General features: G+C 39.8%; 1 protein-coding gene, 1 non-coding gene and 1 pseudogene across 5 annotated transcripts in view; 1 reads left to right on the forward strand and 2 right to left on the reverse strand.

Annotated features, from left to right (window-relative positions):
• The window catches only part of C3H2orf76 (chromosome 3 C2orf76 homolog), a 63,444-nt gene that overhangs the window by 5,244 nt on the left and 41,060 nt on the right, over positions 1–17,140 (forward strand). The gene's annotated exons all lie outside the window — the stretch shown is intronic.
• Positions 1,933–2,201, reverse strand: LOC124980209 (non-histone chromosomal protein HMG-17-like; annotated as a pseudogene).
• Positions 5,595–5,750, reverse strand: LOC124981549 (small nucleolar RNA SNORA29). The gene has a single exon (XR_007108059.1). It is a non-coding gene; the product is annotated as a small nucleolar RNA SNORA29 (small nucleolar RNA).

Below are 17,140 nucleotides of genomic sequence, written 5' to 3' on the forward strand. Positions count from 1 at the left end.
TATATTTCTGTAAGACAACAGAACCTTTCCATCAACAAGTATCCCTTGTATTGTCCTGTTAAAGCCGTGCCCACTTGCTTCCTGCCTCTCCTCCTTCCTTAGGCCTTATTTCAAGACTGTTATTTAAATGAAAGCATGCAGCGTGTAACCTTTTGGGGTTGGTTTTCACTCAGTAGTTCTCTGATATTCCTCTAGGAGTATGTCAGTAGTTTGATCCTTTTTGTTGCTGAGAGGTCACCTGGATGAACCAGTTTGTTTAACCATTCTCTCCTTTAGAAGGACATCTGGATTGTTTTTAGTCTTTGACTTTTGTGAATAAAGCTGCAGCTAATCATGCATACAGTATTTTATGTGAACGCACATTTTCCTTTTTGTGGAATAAATGTCCAGAGTGAAATTCTGGGCCATAGGTGGTGATTTCATGTACAGTTTTGTAAGAAACTACCATACTCTTCCAGAATGGTTATGCTATTTTAACATTCCCACCAGCAGTGAATCAGAGACTTAGTTTCGTCACATCCCTGCAAACATGGCGTCATTACTATTTTTTTTCTTAAGCCAAATTATCCAGCTTTATTAAAGATATTTGTCATAAACAATCATGTTATTTCAGGCAGGACACAGGCAGACAATTGTTAACAGTGTACAACAACTTTCAAACTCCCTTCTTGGATGGACTACCAAAATCAAAACCACTCAGCTATCCCACTCTTTGGCCTATACCCAAAGGACTTAAAATCAGCATACTACAGTGATGCAGCTACATCAACGTTTATAGCAGCTCAATTCACAATAGCTAGATTGTGGAACCATCTAGATGCCTCTCAATAGATGAATAGATAAAGAAACACACACACACACACACACACACACACACACACACACAATGGATTATTACTCAGCCATAGAGAAGAATAAAATTATGGCATTTTCAGGTAAATGGATGGAGTTGGAGAATATCATGCTAAAAGATGTTAAGACAGTCTCCAAAAAATAAAGGCCAAATGTTTTTTCTGATAAGTAGATGCTGATACATAATGAGGAGGTGGCGGGGGGAGGGAAGAATGGAGGAACTTTGTATTGTGCAGAGGGATATGAGGGGAGGGGAGAGGGCAGGGAGTGGGAAAGATGGTGGAATGAGACAAACTTCATTACTGTATGTACCTATATGATTACATGAATGGTGTGACCACAAAGTGTACAGCCAGAGAAATGAAAAGTTGCACTCCATTTGTGTACAATGAGTCAAAATGCATTCTGCTGTCATGTATAACTAAATAGAACAAACAATAAAAATGAAATCTTCATTTAATGCTCTGAATAGGGACAGTTTAGATGAGGGTTGATATTTCACCTTTAGCTGTTGTTTAACAACTTCATGAACTGACCCTGACTTTCAGTAGATGAAATGAAAATGGCAGAATTATTAATCTGAAGATTCACAACCTAGAAAAGGAATTGCTGCTCTTTGGAGGGACAATATCTCAATGATGTCACTGGGAAGTCCAGATTGCCCAACACATTGGTAAGACCATTTGGTGCATGTTAGCTCCTAACAGGTCTATGGGTTCAGGAAAGATGCAGATGGCAGAGAGGGAGAGGAGGGCGTAAAGATGAATTTGAGTGTTTCCACACCACAAGGCATTTGTGCCAAGATGGCTATGTGTGCCAACATCAGGGAATTCCTCCTGGGAGCCTTGAGGAAGTCTCTCAAAACCAGAAGGGAAAGGTGTTTTCCTCCTCAGCAATCCAGGTTTGGAGATATTCTATCAGTGACATTGGCTCCTCCCCCACAAAACAAGTGTTCTGTGTGCTAGCAACATAGCTTAAAAAAATAAAAGTAAAAATCTGTACTTTTATAAAGCTTGATAAAAATAGTATTTCAAACTGTATAGTCACCAGAAGTACACAGTTATCAAAAATGCATACACTTCATCTGGCATCTCCAGCACCCTCAGCTTTCTGTGCCTGGTCTGTTTTAGTATCTCCATTTTTTGCAGGGTTATTTGCATCCTTGCCAGTGTCTGCTCTTCCCCTTTTCCCTTTGAGTACCTTCTCTCTCTTCTTTGCAGGGATCTTGGCTTGGGCTTCGACTTTGGAGGAGCAGGTTTAGCAGACAACCTTACAGATTTTTTCTGTGATTCATCCTTCACCTTGGCTTTATCTTCTTTAGCATCTCCTTCAACCTTTCTCTTGGGCATGGTGGCGACGGCAGTGGGACGCAGGCACTGGACATGGAGATGCAGTGGCATATGGTTTTGGTCAGTCCAGGGGTTATTCTCACCTCTTCTTCACACTGCTCCATGACTGTTTTTTATTTTCTGATGGGTGTGTGGTGATATCTCATTGTGGCTTTAATGTATATTGCCCTGATTGCTAATGATGTTGAATATCTTTGCATGTTGTGTTTGCCATTTATCTGTTTTCTCTTGGGAAATGTTTTCTCATGCCTTTTGCCCATCCTCTCATTTGATTTTTTTAAGTTGATTTTTTAGCATCCTTCATATATTCTTACCTATTCATAAAACTCGTCCTTTGTTGTATAGATAGTTTACAAATATTTTCTCTCAGTTTGTAGTTAATCTTTTTATCCTCTTAGCAGTTGTTTCACAGCGCCTACATCTTTAATTCTTTTTCTGGATTGTACTTTTGGTGTTGTCCAAGAGCTCTTTGCCTTGTCCTAGATCCTGAAGATTTTCCATTTTTTGATAAACATTCAGTAGTTTTGAATTTTATATTTTACATAATCTATCTTGAATTAATTTTTAGTATAAAGTATGAGATTTAGGTTACAAACCAGGCACAGTGGTATGTGCTGGTAATCCCAGCCACTTGGGAGGCTGAGGCAAGAGGATCACTTGAGCCCAGGAGTTTAAGGCCAGCCTGGGCAAACTTGCCAGGCTCTTAAACAAACAGAGTATTTGGATTTAAGTTTCTTTTCCCCCCTGGATGTCCAGTTGCTCCAGCATCATTTGTTGTGGAGGTGTTTTTCCTCTGTTGAATTGCTTTGGCACCTTCGTCAGTCGTCTGTCGGGTATGCCTACATGGTCTCTTCTGGGTTCTGTGTTCTGTTCCATGGATCTCTTCCCCTTTCCTCCACCAGTACTGCACAGTGTTGATTACTGGAACTACCACCATGTAATGGAGTCATGGTTTTAAATCCACTCTGCCTACCTCTTTCAGGTGGTGTGATTAGACTATTTAGATTGAATGTCATTATTGATGTATTAAGGCCTGCCATTTTATTTTTTGTTACTTCTGTTTTGTTTTATTTTTCCTACCTTTCTCTCAGTTACTTGCACTTATTGTAGAATTCCTTTCTTATTTGTCTGTAGTGTGTTTGTGTTTATGGGGTCTTGGTGGATGCTCTATGTAGTGTGTGTTATCTGTCAATCACAGTCTCTTAGTGCCATCATTTTATCAGTCTGAGTGAAGTGTAGAAAGTTTCCCTCCATTTATCTCCCTCTGCCCCTTCCACTGTTTATAATTGCTCTAAATATTTCCTCTGTATATATTTTGAATCATATCAGGTAGTATAATAACTACCTTGTATTTACTCTTTTATTATAATTTTGAAAACTCAGGAGGAGGAGGAGGGCCTGTTGCATTTACCCACGTTTTTGCTTGGTTTCCCTCCATCCTGTTGGTTTGAGGCGCCTTCCTTACTGCTTTCTTCTTGTTGAGACTCCTGTAGCCATCCTTCTATGTGCAACGTGCTGGCGATGAGTTCATTTAGTTCTCCTTCATCTGAGAATATCTTGATTTCCCCCTCATTTCTGAAAAATATTTTCATTGGACAAATAAGCCTGGGTTGAGTCTTTTCCTCTCAACCCTCAAAAAGTGTGTGTACAACATTTTGGCCTCCATAACTTATGGTGAAAAACCCACCGACATTTGACTTGTTTTTTTTTCCCCCCCCTACAAGTAATAGGCTCTTTTGCTCTAAGTCCTCTTTCAAGATTTTTCTTTTACTTTAGTATTGAAAGGTTGTGTTATGTTTTGGTGCAGATGTCTTTGGTTTGTCCAGTTTACTGTTCACTTCTCAAGTCTATTGGTTTATATCTGTTAACAAATTTGGGATGTTTTCAGTCTTTACTTTTTTAGGTCCACCCTTTTTTTTCCTTGTTGGAATTTCTTTTTCTTTTAAAAAAATTGTTCTTTTTAGTTATACATGATAATACAATGTGTTTTGACATATTATACACACATGGACTATAACTTACTTTTCTTTCAGTTGTACATAATGTGGAGTTATACTGGTTGTGTATTCATATGTGTACATAGAAAAGTTGTGTCCTGTTCATTCTACTTATTCCCACCCCCCCTCCTTTTCCTTCATTCCCCTTTGTCTAAACCAATGAACTTCTGTTTTTCCCTCTCCCTGCCCCCATTATTATGTGTTAGCATCTACATGTCAGAGAGAACATTTGGCCTTTGTTTTTTGGGGATAGACTTTTTTCACTTAGTATGATAATCTCCAGTTCCATCCATTTACCAGCAAATGCCACAATTTTATTATTTATGGCTAAGTAATATTTCATTGTGTATATGTTCCATATTTTCTATATCCATTCATCTGTTGAAGGGCACCTAGGTTGGTTTCATAGCTTAGCTATTGTGAATTGAGCTACTATAAACATTGAAGTGACTTTGTCATTATAGAATGCTGATTTTGAGTCTTTTGGGTATATACTGAGGAGTGGGATAACTGGGTGAAATGATGGTTCCATTCCAAGTTTTCTGAGGAATCTCCATACTGCTTTCCAATTTGCAGTTCTACTAGCAATGTACAAGTATGCCTTTTCCCCCACATCCTAGCTTACATTTATTGTTACTCATATTCTTGATAATTGCCATTCTGACTGAAATGAGATGAAATCTCAGTGTAGTTTTAATTTGCATTTCTCTAATTGCAAGAGATAATGAACATTTTTTCCATATATTTGTTGACTGATGGTATTTCTTCTTCTGTGAAGTGTCTCTTCAGTTTCTTTGCCCGTTTATTGATTGGGCTATTTTTTTTTTTTTTTTTGGTTTTAAGTTTTTTGAGTTCTTTGTGTATCCTGGAGATTAATGCTCTTCTTGAGGTGCAGGTGGCAAAGATTTTCTCCCATTCTGTAGGCTCTCTCTTCACATTCTTGATTGTTTCCTTTGGTGTGAAGAAGCTTTTTAGTTTCATACTATCCCATTTGATTCTTGATTGTACTTCTTGCACTTTAGGAGTCTTGTTGAGGAAGTTGGTTCCTAGGCTGACATGATGTAGATTTGGGCCTACTTTTTCGTATATTAGACACAGGATCTCTGGTCTAATGCTCTGAGTTGAGTTTTGTGCAGGATGAGAGATAGGAGTTTAATTTCACTTTGCTACATATGGATTTCCAGTTTTCCTAGCACCATTTGCAATTTTCTCCAATGTATATTTATGGTGCCTTTGTCTAGTGAGAGGTAACTGTATTTATGTGGGTTTGTTTCTGTGTATTCTGTTAAGTCCACCCTTTTGCCCCATCATTTTGAACTCTGTGGACAGGAATGTTAACAGTTCACAGGTTCTGTTTTTTTTTTTTGTTGTTGTTGTTGTTTGTTTGTTTTGTTTTCTTTTTCTGTTTAGCTATTTTATATAGGAGAACACATGAAAATCTTTCCTCTTCAGATCATGGTAACTTTAATCTATCCCACAGGCATAGCCACAGGTTCTGCTTATTCATTTATTTTTTAAGTATTTCTTTTTCTCCATTGTTCAGATTGGGTAATTTTTATTGCTTTATCCTCTTGTTCACTTATTCTTTTGTTTGGTCCTTTCATTCTGGTGTTGAGCCTACTACCCATGGAGTTTTAAAATTTTGGTTATTGTATTTTTTAGTTCTAAAATTTCAGTTTGGTTCTTTATAGCTCCCATTTCTTTGATAAAACCTCTTTTTTATTTGTTTCCAGCATATTTGTAATTGTGTGTTGAAGCATTTTTATGCTGGCTGCTTTAAACCTTTGTCACATTATTCTAACATCTCTTAGTGTTGGCATCAGTTGATTATCTTTTTTTGTCATTGTTGTTGTTCAGGTGATTTCCCGGTTTTTAACATCTGAAGTGATTTTTGCCACTTCAAGCCTGGACATTATGGTTAGGCTTCGAGACTCTGGATCGCTTTTAAATCTCCTCTCTTAGGACTTTCTTTGACACACTCTGGCAGAGGAAGGAGATAGCTGATTTGTTATTACCAGGCAGAGACAGAAGTTCGGGTTCTCCCCTTGGCTCTTGTTGACAGCTGAGGTGGAAATGAGAGTTCTGGCAGATTAGATGCCTCTGGGAGGACAGGAGTGCCTTGCTACTGACATATCTTCCAGGGTCACAGAGATAGCTGTGCGAGGGTGGCCTCATCACAATGGGCAGCAGTGTGAGTCTTGCCTCTCCAGTAGGCCTCCCCTGACCCCACCCGATCGTGGAGGGGCAGAGGCTCTCCTTACCTGGAGTCAGGGTAGATGTATGTGCTCCCCGTGTGATCTCCACTGACTCGGGGAAGAGTGGGAGTCTGGCTGGTTATGGCCTGGCTCCCTGCTGGGCCTTCTGCGGCACCACCCTGGCAGGGTCATGGGACCCCTCGATAGGGAGCCTGGCAAGGGTGGAGGTCTCAGCTCCCCACTCAGGCTTTGCTGGTGTGGGTGGTGGTGGGACCACAGTTTTTCCTCATTCCTGACTGGAGTAGAGCAGTTATTGTCTGAGAGTTTTCTGACTTGCTAGGCTGCCCTTTCCTGGTCCTTTGGCTAGAAAGAGCAGGCTTTTGTTGAGGCTCCTCTTTTCTACACCTGTTGGTATTTCCAGTTGCTGATTTCCTTAATTACAATCTGAGACCCAGAAACTCACCACCATGTCAGGTCTTGGGTCTTGAGTTCCCTAATCCATCTGCCTCCTCCTCCTCATGGTCTCCTTAGGTTCATTTTATAACAATACCCTCAGTTTTTAGTTGTACTTCACAAGAAGTACAGAGAAAAGTACATCTTTCTCACACAGGCCAGCACCATTTAAAGTTTATTTTTGTTATTTCCATGAAATACATTGGATCTTGAATTTGTAACTTTTGTTGTGGCTATTAAAGTCCAATAAAGACTCAATGTTTTCCCATTTTCTACAGAACATTAGTGTTGGTGTGGTCATTGGGAAGATGTGGTAAAATTTGAAGATTATTGTCTATTAAATCTAATAGAATTTTTTTCCTTAAAAATCCAAGTGGTCAGACATTTATTGGTTTGTTCATTAAACATGAGTTTTAGTAAAGCCAAATCTAATTTTAGCTAGTATTTAATAAAATGTACATTTTTGAGTAATAGCTGTAGAAATAATTTAAAAGTCATCCTTTCTGGTGTGGGTATTGCCAAAAGAAAGTTTCAAATTTATCTTTCCTAATAGTATTTTCTGATTGCTACAATGGAACCAGTTGTTCTTTATAGTGTGTCAAATACTTTGTTGCTATAATACAGGGAGTAGCTCTTGATGGAAGTCAGAAGACATGTATTTAGTCTTGGCTTTGTTACTGAATTAGCATCATTCCTAGCTCACATGGCTTTCATTTCCTTACCAGTAAAATGGGGGTAATTATACCTACTTTGCTTTATTGTTAAGTGAGGCTTATGGATGACATATCTGAAGCATTTAGCATCATGTTTGACACATACTGCGTAACTGTTATTACCATAATTGATGAAGCTTATTGAAGCTCAAACCTTGAAGCAAACTCAACAAAACTAGGTCAAATAACTTACTCTGGTTCTTATCATAAAGTCATGGAATTGAGATTAAGGGGTTTGTGGCCTTTCTTCATTGATACCATTGTAATTTGTCAGGAACTATTCTTTTTAGCATGGATTGGTATAATAAGATATTTACCTTTTTTTTTTTCTTTTTTTTTTTTTCCTGGAAGGGGGAACTGGTAGTGAGGCCTCACTGTAATGTAGTCCTATTTTAATAGGTTACTTTAAAAAATGAAAGTTTTACTTATTTATTTATTTTGGTACTAGGGATTGAATCCAGGCCTTCATGCTTGCTAGACAAGCAAGCTACCACTGAACTACACCTGCAACCTGATATTTTTAATTTAAATAAAGAAACACAATATTAAAGCTGCCATTCATACTCCTTTAGCCCTCCATCCCCCCTTAGAGTCCTTTCACTTAAATATTTCCAATTTGGCATTTGTGTTAGTTTCCTAGGGCATACAGAACAAAGTCACACAAACAGGATGGCTTGAAACAACAGAAATTCACTGTTTTACACAAGGCCAGAACCAAGGTGTCAGGAGAGTTGTTTCCTTGTGAGGATCCTGAGGGAGAATCTGTTTTAGGCCTCTCCTAGCTGCTGGCAGCCCCAGGTGTTCTCTGGTTTGTGGGTATATTACTTCAGTCCCCATTGTCACATGGTGGTCTATACATGGTTGTTTACTTGTAAGAACTCTAGTCATACTGTTAGTCTATGCCTGCTACTATGACAAAATGCCAGAGACTGGGTAGCTTACAAATAATAGTTTATCTCACATTTCTGTGAGCTGGAAAGTCCAAGATCAAGGCACTAGCAGATTTGGTATCTGGGGAGGGCCTGATTTCTGGTTCACAGGTAGTGGCTTCTAGCTGGGTTCTCACATGATAGCCTGGGCAAGGCAGCTGTCTGGGAACGCAGGGAGATTACAAGGTACTAATCTCATTCAGAAAGCCTCCACCTCAGGACCTAATTACCTCTCATAGGCCCCACTTCCTAGTACCATTACATTAGTACTTAGGTTTCCACATATAAGCTTTGGGGGGAGTTCTCCCTACTGAGTCAAGTGACCACATCCATTTTTAACTCTTTGCATCTGAAACTGAGGTTGAATAGCCATAGCAGACCAGTGGATGTCATTGGATTCCAGCTTAGCCAAGCCACCTGTGAATGAGGATGGTCTAGGGATTTAGAGGAACCTTGGTGAATTAAGAGTCCTTAGGAGACAAAAGCTTCACTTCAGGTGGTGGAGTGTGGCATAAAGCTTTCCTCAAGGGGAAAGCTGTTACTCCTGCACTCAAGCTGATAGGCTGCTGGATGGCCAACTGTGTTCTTGAAGACATCATTTCCATTTGAAAAGTGAGCTTGTCTGGCCCTTCCCACCTTAACAGTTAGAGTACTTGCTCCACAATGGGCATTTCAGGCTGAAGAGTAGCAAGGCTCTGTAGGTTAGTATTGAGTTTTGCCAAGAGCTGGTTGTAAGCTCATAGAAGCTTGTCAGAAGTAGTGATCTTGGTGGCTGTGTCAGGGAGGTGAGGCATCTAAGACCTAAAGGGGCACCTCTAGATGGAAGCTGCCTCCCTTTCCTAGAGACTCTAGTTGACAAAATCATCTGCCACAAAGACTGGCCTCAGAGAGATCATTAGGGTTGAGGGCCACCAAAAGCAGAGAATGTGCCATAGCTTGCTGCATGGCTTCCAATATAACCAGTGGTTTAGACACCATTCAGAATGCTGGCTTGTGGGTTAGTCAATATAAATGACCACATAGAATGTTCAGATGTAGACTGTTGTGGTCAGAGTTCAACTGGAAAAGCAAAACCAGTAAAGAAAAATATAAGACACCTGTACGCATGCTTGCAGGTGTGTAGAATTGGCTTACTCATTTGTGGGTGCTGGCTGAGCAAATCTGAAGTCTAGAGTGGGAGTCACAAAGGGTTGATAAAGAGCAGGCTGTGCCCCATAGGCTGGAGCTGATGTTTGTTGTTCCAGACAGTAGTCAGGAGAAGGACCCAAGGGAAAGGGAGAGAAATGGCAGACCCAGCTATAGTTTTGTTTTCTCTGGGTTAGGGAAGGCCTGTATCCACCTACAGGGTCAAGTGAGTCAGACGTACCAGGATAATCCCCTTTTTGACTACCTTAAGGTCACCTTACTGGAACCTTGAACCACAGTTCCACCCAATCTAACTCTCAGGAAAAAACATCCTTTCTTGTCCACCTGCATCAGAAACACACTAAAAAGTGGGGAATGAGAGAAGAATGGGGGAACTTTAGAATATGTAGAAGGAAATGAGAGGGAGGAAGGTATGACAAATGGTAGAATGAGACAGACATTACCCTATGTACATGTATGATTACACAAATGTATGAATCTACATTGTGTACAATCATAGAAACGAAATGATGTACCCCATTTGTGTACAATGAATCAAAATGCAGTCTGTAAAAAATTAAAAGCTAAATTTAAAAAATCAAAAAAAAGAAAGAGACACACTAAAAAGTGCATTTTGTGGACAGCCTGGCCAAGCTGACACATCACAAAGCCATTTCAAGTATATCCTGTCTCCAGTACCTAAAGAGTCAGACAAGTCTAACAAGGTGCTAGGCTTCCTCCTTGGTAGTAGAAACTGAAGAGACAGCCATTTCTCCTTGATAGTCAGAGGGATTGTGCATCTTTCTACCCTATAGTCCCAAGAACCTCAGCATGAGGCATAGCCGTTGCGTTCTGCTGCTGGAGATGCAGTCACAGCAATCAGGACTGCCAGTTCATGGAGGCTTCTGAAGCGGCAGCCAGCATGTCATCATTTTATACAATGCATCCTCGGGACATTGGAGGGTAGAGACAAGTTCTTTAAATCCTGATCCACCCACTGGTGACAGGTGGCAGGGAGTTTGTCCTACTAGTGTTTCTTTACCTGCTGCTCTTCCTGATTGTGAGAGCCTCTTCTGGATGGACAGGGAAGTGCAAGTATGTTTAACAGGTCATTTCCTACTATACTTTCAGATATCGAAATGGCAATAGTATATTGCATTGGCACAAAAGACCCTGTCATTAGGACATGTTTCCCTCCCTGTTATGGTTTGAATCTTGAGTGTTTCCCAAAGGCCAATGTGTGAGAGAATTGGTCCCTAGCTTGGCACTGTTGGGAAGCAGTGGGACCTCTGAGTTGGGGGCCTAGAGGGAGGTCTTTGGGTTATTGAGGGCATGGCTTTGAGGGGGATTGTGGGACCCCAGTCTTTTATTTCCTCTTTCTTGCTCCCTGGCCATAAATTGAGCAATTTTGTTCTACCATGTATTCCCACTGTGATGTTCCACTGTAGGCCCAAAGCACCAGGGCCAACAAATCATGGGGTGAAATCTCTAAAACTGTGAGCTAAAATCAACTTTTTCTCCCTATAGTTTGATTTTCTTGAGTATTTTTTTTTTATAGGGATGGAAAGTTGACTAATGCACTCTTCAGTTGTGATTTCTATTCAAACCCCATTAGCTGAATCTGAGTCCTTTCCTGAGGCCAGGATAGTGATTTTGGGCCCCTGTCCATAGAACCGTGAAGTCAAGTTCTCTGTGCCCACTCAAGCCCCCCAGCATACTTGGATAAATACGTAAGGCCTCAGTTCCTCTTAGGGACCAGGATAACTGTGGCCCATCCTTACTCATCTTTCTCCTTAAAGCAGATGTCAGGCTAGAGGACAAGGAGAGGGATCAGGGAACATGGAGGAGATTGATTTTGCTTAGTAAGCAAGGCACAGTTACTTTCAGTTTGAAGTAGTCTGATGGCTATTCTTGGCTCGACATATTGCCCTTTTCAATCACCCAAAGATATCTATCTTCATTGCTGACATCATTCATTTCAACTTTGGGGATTCCTATACTCAACAGTCTCATCAAGGGATATGGGGCTTGATGCCATATTGTCATGGTAACATCCCTTCTTGCTCCTGCCAGAGGAGAGTGAACAATATCCACAGTACCCACTGGTGGAGCAGCTTGTTAAATCCTGCCCCTTATTGCTTACCCACTAGACATTAATTAATTTTACTCCCCCAGGCCTACCACTTGGACAAGAACATTTGCTATTGAACCCTAAAGAATCTTCTCATCTCCCAAATCTGTAGACCCTCGCCAGTTCTGTTCTAGAAAACCATCCTTTTCATCAACTGTCAAGAAGTGCGAGGGGTCTGAGATTTTATCCTGCTTGCAAGGTGACAGCTCTGCCTGGCAGTTTACTGGATGCTTTCAGAAGACACAAGACTCCTGTGCCAGAGACAAAGAGCTCTATGACTTGTGGTACAGCCAACAGTGTGAACTCGTTAAATGAGAAGCTTTGGACAAACTTTAACGTGATTTGTTTGAGTAAAGAATGATTCATGAATTGGGCAGCCTCAGAAACAAGAAATGCAGAGAGCTCCACTCTGGCTGTGTGAGCCACGGGCTTTTGTAGGTCAACACACAAACTATAGAAATCTCTGATTGGCTACAGCGAGGTGTTCACCTTATTAGGTATGGTATAATGAGGCATTTCCTTTATTTGAAAGTGATCCTAGGAGAGGTCCCTAGTTGTATAAGCAATCAGCAGGTTGACTGTTCTGTGATGGGCTGCGGCTTGTGTTTTTGTGGTTGTTGTTTTGTTTGTAAAGTTTCCAAGTTAAATTCTCAGTTGTTTACCTAAGAACTCTGGTACAGAGACAACTTTAGGCTAATTGTTTCCCTTATTTGCTTCAACAAGTTTTGTGTTTTATCAGTTCCTCTTTATTAAATCGCACAGGGACAATGTTGAGTGGCTTTGATGGATGCTATACATGTAGTGGGTTTTTATCATGGTTGAAGTGCCTGTATTTAAGTAATCCAGATCTTTTTGTTGGCAGAGGTCATACAACAAAGGACTGTCTTACTCATGGTAGAGCCAACAGCAAAGCTTGTTTGTGTCAGTTCCTCTTGCTCCATTAGTCCCTTATGACCAGCGTAAGGTGACCCAGGTGGCCATTGCACATGCAGTATATTTGCGTTATAGATATAGAGTCTTCAAGTTTAGGTGATCCAAATCCTTTATAAAGGGCTACAAGCAACCTTACCCTAGAGAGAGATATTGTCTTTATTTTACTGGACAAGTAACAAACCTACTCTTGGTCTAGTGGAAGATACTATGTCTTGCTAGGCTGTTCACTATATGTAAACCATTCAAAGAAAGTTCAGAACAAAAGCAGCCAATTCTGCTCATAAGACATGCAGAAGTGCCAGAGGCCCATGGAGCAATGTATCCCCCAAAGCAGGCAGGATTCACACTCTCCCTGATGATTGCGAATCAAGAAAAATAGAATTTATATGCAGCATGCCTTGTTTAACCTGTTATAAGTCCTATTGTCCCAGATGTGGGACACCTATAAAAACTTAAGTTGAACAGTAAATATACCACTTATGGTAACTTTTGAAATAAATGCTGTTTTTAGAGTTCTGTTCTTTTGAGAAAAGTAGGTGAATGAGTAGAGTGTTTGAAAATAAATACATATATTTCATATATATTTGAAAATACATATAAAGGATATGTAAGCTGTAGATTATGATTTTCAGCTTATTTTTATACACCTGGGTAAATTTTGTTGAAAAATTTTCAAAATTAGAAGCTTGGGACTTCATAGGTTAGGATCAAAGCGTATGACATGTTCTTTCCAAATGGTCTCTAACACTTTAGAAAACAGCCTTCCAGAATAATTTCCTGACTTTTACATGCCTGGAGTAGAGAAAACAAATTGTGCTTTGGGGTATTTTCCCCAGATTGTCACAATGAGTGCAGGTTCAGGGAACTGGAGGTAATGGTTGTCACGAGGTGGTATATTCTAGGTGTGGGCAGTAATCATGGTTTATTTATTTAGCATTGATTATGATCCATCCTCAGGTGAGGCTGACTGCTAAGGTACTGTGCAATAAACAAGTAATACATGTGTTAGTTCTCAGATTTAGTTCATATTTATTTTGGACCTGCTGTGTTACTTAAACACCTACAAATAATTTTTTTAACCTGCCTAAAAAATGGTTGAGGTCAAAGACTTTGAAATGATTCATAAATTATTTGTTGAAAGGACATTTCTTAAAAGTTTTATCAAACTGATTAAACTAAATTTTCTAAAATAATGGCACTTTGGTTTGTATTATACAAGTTAAAAAAAGATCAAGAAGTTTTTAAATGTTTATTAAATCCTCACATGGTCCTAGTTTATAAATGTATGTTTAGTTTCGTATATTAAAATTATGCTTTTGAAAAAACTTTAAAGCAAATTCCTGGTACCTTTTTTCTTTTTCTTTTAACCAACTTTTGGTTTCTCATTGTTACCAAGTTCCATTTTTAGAGGAAAATTTTGTTTCCATTTAAGAGTTAAAAGAAAATTGTGCTGTTGAAATAAGGTAGAGTAGATTAAAATGGAATGAACATTTCCCTTTTAGTTGTAGTGTAAATGTGTTGATGATAATTGATCATTCTTTTGAACTTTAAACTGAAATTTTATATAAAGTTATATTCATTTTCCAAGGTTAAGTTCTCTTTAAAAGGTGAACACTTACCACTTACCTACTAGCAGTACGCTGGTTGCTGAATATTTTTAGAAAGGCTAATAAAAAGAATGTAGGTTCTCCACCACCCTGGCCTTAGTCTATTTTTTTTTTCTTTGTAAAATGACATTTGAAAGATATAATGATACAGAACCTAAGGATTATTTAGTCCAAAATCATTAGGGTGTAATTCCAGAGTAGAGTTTTCCTCTCAGCAGAATTCTACTCTCTCTGCCCGGATACCCCTGCCCACACATACACACTTTTTCTGAGACAGGGTCTTACTATGTTGCCCAGTCTGGCCTTGAACTCCAGGGCTCAAGTGATCCTCCTGCCTCAGTTTGTCAAGTCCTTGCAGCTCTAGCTGTGCCCACCACACCTGTAGTCTTTCAACTTTTGTCCCTACTCATCTTTGATGGTTCATGTACCTAATATGAAAGAAAAAAATGCTGTTTTCTTTTTATTGATTTATTTGTCTTTAAAGGAAGGCAATGGACTTTTTGACCTGCAACACTAGTTCCTAACTCTAGAGAAAAAGTTAACATTTAGGGTAAGATGCATGTATATTTTTGTATAAAAAACCTGTGGGTAGAGCCATACTTTTTTGAAAGTTGTGTTTTTTTCATATAGTTAAGACCAGTTTTAGAGCAAACTTTATATGTGACAATTTTGATTTTACTGTACTTAAGGGAGTAGATATAACTTTATAAAATGTTTCAGTTTTTCAAAATAATTCCTCTAGGAGTCTTTTAAAACCCTGCTTCTGTTGGATGAAGGAAGGTCAGCCAGGGTGCTTCCCTGCCCAGTTACTGTGGAAGTTTTCTCCTGTTAACTGGCTGAGTGCTTGAGTGCTTTTCCAGTGCTTTGGTTTCTAATCATTAGCTCATTTTGGATTCCATTCTCAGAGAAAGGTCAAGGGTATGCTTGTTTCACTGGAAGGCAGATGTATTGTTATTTTGGAAAGATAGTCCTAATTATTTGCAGATTCTGTGTTTGCAAATTCATCTACTTAGTAAAATTTACTCACAACCCAAACCCAAAGCAATGCTTGGAGTGTTTTCTTTGTCATTCTTGGACATGTGCAGAGCAGTGAAGTTTGAGTCACCCAAAACCCGCGTTCCAGCTGAGGTCAAGCAAGTCTGCCTTTGACCTTCTTATTCTGGCTCCTGTACTACAAACGAGCATCCATTTTGTAGTCTATGTGGAGCATTTCTTGCTTTTTATTGGCCAGGTGTAGTGCTTTTGAATATTCCTAAGTGCACCAAGGCTGTGATATGCCTTACAGAAAAAATACGTGTGCTACGTAAGCTTTGTTCAGGCATGAGTTACAGCACTATTGACCATGAATTTGATGTTAAATGAATCAACAATATATAGAGAGATACAGATAGATATCTAGATAGATATAGATACCTATATCTATCTAGATATCATAACTAAAGTCTAAACAGAAACATGAATGTAATGAGGTTATGTATTGATTGACTTGAAATGTTGTAACCAGAAGCTTCCAGGAACTTAACCCTGTATTTCCCCTAGAAATAGTGGTTCAGGATTTACTAATTCACTGTTCATAGATAATGACATAGACTATAACTACCACAAATAACCAGAATTGACTGTAGTTACGACTTTTGTTGTTGTTGTTGTTTTTAACTGATAGAGATCAGTCCAAAGTCAAGAATCAAGTATTTTGCAAGCAGGCATGTTTTGTGTTTATTGTAATGCTGGATTCAGAGGTTTTCTGTGCTGTGCTAGTTTTCATCTCTCTGGTTTATGGCTTTTCAGTTGGGAATTCTGCCACCAGGAGAGGATCCAACTTGGGAAGGACAGTAGTTGGGAAAGTTAGGGAGCCTGGTGGCAGCTTGCCTGCTTTCCCTGGTTGCTGAGGTTCTACCACAGGCGCTGAGAACTGGAGGCTGAAAGCCCATCTCAACTGTCCCTACTCCCCAAACTCCCAAGCCGTGTGTCTCTCTTCACCATGCTGGAGCCCCAGCCAGAAAGCACCCTTAATTCCCAGGGAGGACCAGGAGATGGATCTCTGGGCTGCTTTGATGCAGTGATACTGGCTGGGGAGCTGGGAGCTCCATGAAGGGAGTTCTACGTGGATTTCGTTTGTATTGTTTGTTTTTTTATTTGTAAGTGTTTTGTTTTGCTTTTGATATGGGGTTTTCTTCATTGTCCCAGACCAGCCGGGTAAAGCAGCAGCCAGAACAAGTCTGTGGACAGGGAGGTCTAAAGCCCTTCCTACGCCCTAGGCCCTCTTCTCACGGCCCCACCCATGTCATGGAACGTATTAAAGCACGCCCATACCCACATCACATTGAACCTATATTAATTATGAAGAGGGCTGAGTGATGCTGAAATATTATGTTTTGTAGATATTTAATTAAAAAATAATGTTGGTTTTAGAAAATGTTTTCATATTCTGAAGCAGTAAAATTTTTTTCACAAGGTTCAGTCTTTTCTGTTTCTCTATCTTTTGCTCTTTCTTTCATTCTTGCCTGCCTCCCTCTGTCCCTCCCCTGTCCCCTTCTTTTTCTCCTTTCCTTCTCCCTCTGTTTCTTTCATGCTGGGGTGGAACACAGGTCCTCTGCACATGCTAGCAAGTACTCCACCACTGAGCCATACCACAGCCCCACACAGTTTCCTGTGTCTGTGGGGCAGGATTGCTATGTCAGTGTGTCCTTTAGAAAAGGAAGAATTTGGATTTTCCTTAACCCTTTGGTTGCTCATCAGTTCTGCAAACATTTATGGTGCCTCTGATGTGCCTCATGCTACACAAGTTGCTGGGCACAGAAAAATAAACCAAACAGTATGCTTTCCTTCAAGGGCCCATGGGCTAGACCCCTTAGG

The sequence above is a fragment of the Sciurus carolinensis genome, chromosome 3, assembly GCF_902686445.1.
Source record: "Sciurus carolinensis chromosome 3, mSciCar1.2, whole genome shotgun sequence".
In the NCBI taxonomy this organism is placed as follows: Eukaryota; Metazoa; Chordata; class Mammalia; order Rodentia; family Sciuridae; genus Sciurus; species Sciurus carolinensis.